This window comes from Elephantulus edwardii, unplaced genomic scaffold (genome assembly GCF_000299155.1).
Source record: "Elephantulus edwardii isolate Elephantulus edwardi_28Jun2011 unplaced genomic scaffold, EleEdw1.0 scaffold00030, whole genome shotgun sequence".
Taxonomy (NCBI): Eukaryota; Metazoa; Chordata; class Mammalia; order Macroscelidea; family Macroscelididae; genus Elephantulus; species Elephantulus edwardii.
Window position 1 is genome coordinate 13541638 of NW_006399780.1, and position 5974 is coordinate 13547611.

Here is a 5974-nt window from a genome sequence, read left to right on the forward strand (position 1 = left end):
GGATGGGTGGATGGATGGATGGATGGATGGATTGGTGGATGGATAGAGGATGGGTGGATGGATGGATGGAGGATGGATGGATGGAGGATGGAAGGATGATTGCTGTTAGGTGCTGTTAAGTATGACTCATCATGACCCTATGAACAACAGATGTGAACCCTGACCTACCTTGCATCATCCTTACAATCTCTGACATACTCAATCCCATTGCAGCAGTCACGGTGTCAATTCACCTGATTGAGGGCCTTCTTGTCTTTTTTCATCCCTCCACCTCTTCAAGGAGTGCTAGCCTCCTCTCACAGCACACCCAAAGCATGTGAGACAAAGCTTTATCTTCTTACCCTCCAAGGAGCACTTTGGCTGCACCTTCTCAAAGATACATCTGTTTGTTCTTTTGGCAGTCCATGGGATATTCAGTACTTTTCTCCAATACCATGATTCAAAGGCATGAATTCTTCTTCTACCATCTTATTTTTTTTTCCTACCATCTTATTAATTGTTCTATTCTTAGATGCTTACAAGTAACTGGAAAGACCATGACCTAAATTGGGCACACCTTAGTCTTCAAACTGACAACAGTGTTCCTCAATAATTTGGAGAAGTGGATGGTCGATCAGTAGGTAATGGCTGTCAAGTTGTCAATGCCATCTTATGACAATCTCATGTACAACAGAAACACTTCCCGCTTACCATAGTGGGGAATCTGGCCTGCAGGCAACCTGTAGTTGTCAGATCCTTCAGGTTTCATCATTTTGTAGGTATTATCTTTAATAAATATCTTGCACTCAAGGGTCCATCTCAGCATTTTCTTCTAGAGAACACAGTCTGCAACAATGAATTAATGAAACTAAATCCTGATTCCCTCTATCAGTATACTGAGCCTAATCCAGTCTGCTATTTCCTCTCTTTTGATCAGTGATCTTCAAATGCACTCATGCTTTCCACACTTCTGTTCTTGCTTCTTCTGGTATTATTTTTAAGATTATGACAAAACATAAAATATATTTGTTATTTTAAGCTACATTTAGGAGTACAATTCAGTAGTATTAATTATATTCAGCATGGTGTGCACCCATCATTGCTATCCATTTATCTCTCAAGCAGAAACTTAGTAATAATTTTAATTTCTTCCTCTTACCTCTTGCTCCAGCCTCTGGTAACCATGAATGACCTTTTGTCTCTATACATTTGCTGATTCTCAATATTTCGTATAAACCTTCTCCTTTTCTGATATAAGTGATCTTTTCCTTGATCAAACAACTGGAGATGAAGTCTTGATGATGAGATCATCTTAGTATTGCTTTAGTTTGCCCTGGTCCTTTCCAGTTGAGTTAGATCAATTGTCATCCGTTGCCTGGAGTTTTTTGGGTTTTTTTTTTTAGGCCCAAACCTAATTTTACTTTAGTAAAATGTAAAAATATAAGTTACATATTATATTACAATGAATCAAAAGCCACAATTAAATATTATAAAAATTCTGCACATCTTCCTCAGAATAATACATTTTTATACAAAGATTTACTGATGTTGAATGCACATAGAGTTTCTTTAGTGTGCTACAGAGTTTAGAGGCTCTGCTCAAATATTCCCCAGGTCAAGTGCAGAAGATGTTTCTTCATTGATTTCTCCGACTGCAACGTTGTCACCTCTTACAGTGTATAATCCTAAAAGCACTTGCTCTGCTCCCTGTGAAGAGCTAAGCACTTGCTCATGACTTTCATCCAAAATCAAATTAATGGTGTGGTCAAAATTGTTCAGAGTTCCTACAATCATTCTTCCATCAGAAGTAGTAACAGCAACAGTTCGGTTGATGTAGTTCTTCAAAGTGGACATCATGGTGCTTTGCCTGGGAGCTCTGGGGGATGGGACAGCACTGGGACAAGAGGAGCCAGAAAGAGCCGCCACGAACTGGCTATGTGTCGCGTCCCCTAACCCACAATACTTTTGTTTTCCTTTGCATCTCTGCCTTTTTGAAAATTATCCCCTCAGGATCATCTTAGCTATCATCTTTTTAATTACACATTCAGTTTCATGATTAAAAAGAAAAAATTGTAAACAAGATAAAAGACTCTTTTTAAAAAATAATTGGGTTCTACCAGAAGTTTATCTTTTTAAAAAGAGTTTTAAAATTTTCTTTAATGACCAAGGAAGCCACTTACAGTTCATTTACATACAGTTGTAAATTAGGTTGAAAATTCAAAATATTGAATACTTCAGAAATTATATAAATAGACTGATGGAATTTAAGAGGTCACAGTGAAAGGAAATAAACCTAGTTAGATTGGTCTTCAAGATTTAAAAAAAATATTTAAGAATATGTAGATAGATTTGATTTAGATCAAGGCCCCAGAAATTGATGGCATACCAATTGACATATTTCAGTGAACTGACACTGTCCTGGATGTGCTCACCAAGTTGTGCCAAGAAATCTGGAGGACAACTACCCGGCCAACTGACTAGAAGAGATCTTTATTTGTTCCTATTCCAAAAAAAGGTGATCCGACAGAGTGCAGAAATCATCAAACAATATCGTTGATACCACATGGAAGCAAGATTCTGCTGAAGATCATCCAAAACCCATTGGAACAGCACATCAAAGAGAACTGCCTAAAGTACAGGCTTGATTTTTGCCTGGAGTTTTGCACCTGCATCCTAAGTAGCTTTGTTGTCTCCTGTCTTGTTTATGTTTAATGTGTTTGCAGCCAGAATGATTTTTTTTTAAGGATTCCGTAGGTAAAACATCTTTTCGATATTAAACTGGTATATTATTTTTCTTCCTTGAAGCTGATGTAGGCTCATGACTCCCCTTCCATTGAATTGGTGGCATCAGGAGGCTTCAGAAGACAGAGGAACACTGCCTAGAAAGAGGAATATCTGTTTGGTTTGCATGACAAATGAGTTATTTAAGTCCATGGTAGGGAATACGTCCTTTCCCCTCCCCCCTTTCTTGTTGTATACTACCAAATCAGATCCAACTGGCACTGAAGGAGATTGCCCCACTGTGTCCAGTGGAGCATCTGGTGGATTTGAACTGCTTGTCTTCAGGATTGCAGCTCAGCTTCTTGCCACTAGGCCACCAGAGCCCCCTGGGATACATTCTTAAACACTTTACTAGAGAGAAAAAAACAGGTTTGTGTAGCAGCATGGCTTTTCTAGCCATTGTGAGTGTAACTCTCACCACATGACTAAGTTATTGCTGTTGTTATGTTCTATGAAATTGGAACCAAGTTACAGCTGATACTCCAGCAGCTTTTCAAAAGCTGTAAATTGCACAGAACAAGATTGCCCATTATTTTACCAAGGAGCAGCTGGTGGATTTGAACCACCTGACTATGGGTTAGCTGCACAGCTCTTTAGCACTGTGTCATCAAGCTCCCTAGACAGCTGTGTTGTTGTTGTTGTTGAGTACTATCAAGTCGGAAGCAATCCATAGATGACCTCCCGCGAGTTTTCAGAGGAAAACCAAATGGAAGGAGATTGCCCACCCTTCCCTACAGAGTAGCAGTGGATCTGAACTTCATGCCTTTGGCATTGCAGTGCAGCTTCTTACCACTGGGCTACCAGAGGAGAGCTACACAAATGTTAGGTGTTTGTGGTTCACCAAAGAGATTGGATAGATTGCTAATAATGTCAGATAAATGACACTTTTTCAGTGAAAACATATAAATAAAATATATGAATTAATGTATATAATAAAATACATAAGCAAGCTTGTTGTTGTTCATTGCTGTCGAGTCGAGCATGACTCATAACGACCCTATGAACAAAAGACCCACAACCTGTTCTATAACTATCTCTAAGCAGGCTTAGATGCAGAAAAAGGAGAATTCACTACATCAGGAAAGAAGCTGCAGTGAGTCCAGTGTGTGCTTTAAGCCAGAGATTCCTGTGCAAGATGGAGCAAGTCTGAGACACAGCAGTCAATAGACGCTAATTAAAATGCTCAGCTGTTAATTGAAAGTTTGGCAATTCAAACCTACTGACTACACGAGAAAGATGGGCAGTTTAATTCCATAAAGATTACAGCCTTGGCAATCCTGTGAGGTAGTTCCACTCTCTTCAATACGGTGTGAGTTGGAATCAACTCAACAGCATCTGACTTTGGAAGGAATCACGGGAAGGGGGGCTTGGGGCTTTACCTCTTGGGCACGGACCACCACCTCCTGAATGGCAGACAATGCTGGCAAATGTTATTTCCTAATTCCAATGCATTACACATAACAGATTTCCAGCTCGTGATATGCACTAGAATAGAGAGGGCTGAGAAAATTGTGGACTGATCTTAGTTAGGTCCTCTCAGTGTCCTTCCTCAGAGATGCAGAGTCAAAGTCAGAAGGTAAAAAATACAAGGAAGTGGTAGAGGACGCTTAGCTGGGGCTGTAAATATGGCCTGAGGCCCAAAAGCAGACCAGGAACATCCTGCCTCAGTGAGCAGCAGGAAGACCACAAGGCCCTGGTGGGGTGAGAGGCCAGGGAGCTCTTGAAAGAAGAGTGTAAGCCTGGGGCAAGGCCAGTTGGCTTCTTCCTGGACCCAGACTCCATCTCGAGGAAAAAAGGGATATGGGAAATTCCGTCAGAAGTGAAAAACAGCTGCAGCCCTCAGGCCTGGTTTTAATTGTTTTTGGTCAAACATTCTTCTAAGCGGTATAGCACTGGTCTGTCCATTTGCTGTACAGAGATAACTTGTGGTTACTATGATGCTGAACACTGTGTCACTGATGTGTCAAATGTGATAATGATTACCCATGGTCAGTGTTTGGTGGAACTTCCCAATTAAAACAAGCTTGGAAGCAGGAGTGGCATCCACTTCTGAAATAGCTTGCTTCTGGAAACTCTATGAATGTGGAGAAGCGATGAAAGTTATACAAATGTTCCGGTCTTTCGTTCATAAGGTCGCTATGAGTTGATGGCACCTAACAACAACAACAACAACAACATTTTCTAGTCTAGGATCTTGGGAAGGAGCTGCCTGCAGCCCTGAGCCTGGAGACACTCCATGCTTTTATGGGCAGGATGGCTCTGTCTGTAGAACACAGCTCTGGGAATATTGTACAAATATCAGATTCTCTTCATCTGAGTAGTCTCTGAGCCCTAGGGGTCCAATAAATTTCACTTAATCTTATGATTCATGATCTTACGCAATGTCTGAAACTTTAATGGAGGCAGGATAGACAGGTAGTTACAATTCATTGAAAACCTCAAATTATTTGGGATATGGCCATTTAAAAAAAATTGTCATTTTCATATTGGTTTGTATACAGAATTTGTGTACATTGTGTTTCACACTTTCCTTCATTCACATTGTGTTTCATACAATCATTCCCTTGTATTGTTTTAGAAACTTAATCCCCATTAAATTATGACCACCATTACCCCATCTTTTCAGGTCTGCAATGGTTTTTTCCCCATTTCCTTTACTCCCTCCCTCCACTCATCAAATTGTGTGACCCTGTGATTTCATTTCTGCCTACCCTCGCCCCTGTACTCCTCCTCATCCCCCTCTTGGACCCTCATACATGTTTTACTGGTAATCCTTCCATTTTTACAATTATGGTCTCATGTAGTGTTTGTACTTATGAGACCGAGTTAGTTCACTGGGCATCGTGCTCTCCAGTCTCTCTTAGTTATATAATATTTTTTAAATTATTGTTCATGAGTGCTGCATAATATTCCATTGTGTGAATGTACCACAATTTTTCAATCCACTTGCTCGTGGTTGGATGTTTGGACTGTTTCCATGTCCTTGTGATAATAAATTGCATTGCTATGAATGAACATTGGCATCTTGGTTTGTGTCTCAGTTCTAATTTTCTAGGGTTATATTCCTAGCAGTAGAAACAGATTTGTCCTGGAAAGGGTTAAACCGGGTGGCTCCTTGGAGGCAAGGATTCTGAGGCTCCGTCTAACATACTTTGGACATGTTGTGAAGAGAGACCGGTCCTTAGAGAGGCACATCATGCTTGGGAAAGTGGAG

The 5974-nt window shown here is 40.4% G+C and overlaps 1 pseudogene; it reads right to left on the minus strand.

Annotated features, from left to right (window-relative positions):
* Positions 1–1548: 1548 nt before the first annotated feature.
* Positions 1549–5974, minus strand: part of LOC102873875 — a 6570-nt pseudogene continuing 2144 nt past the window's right edge.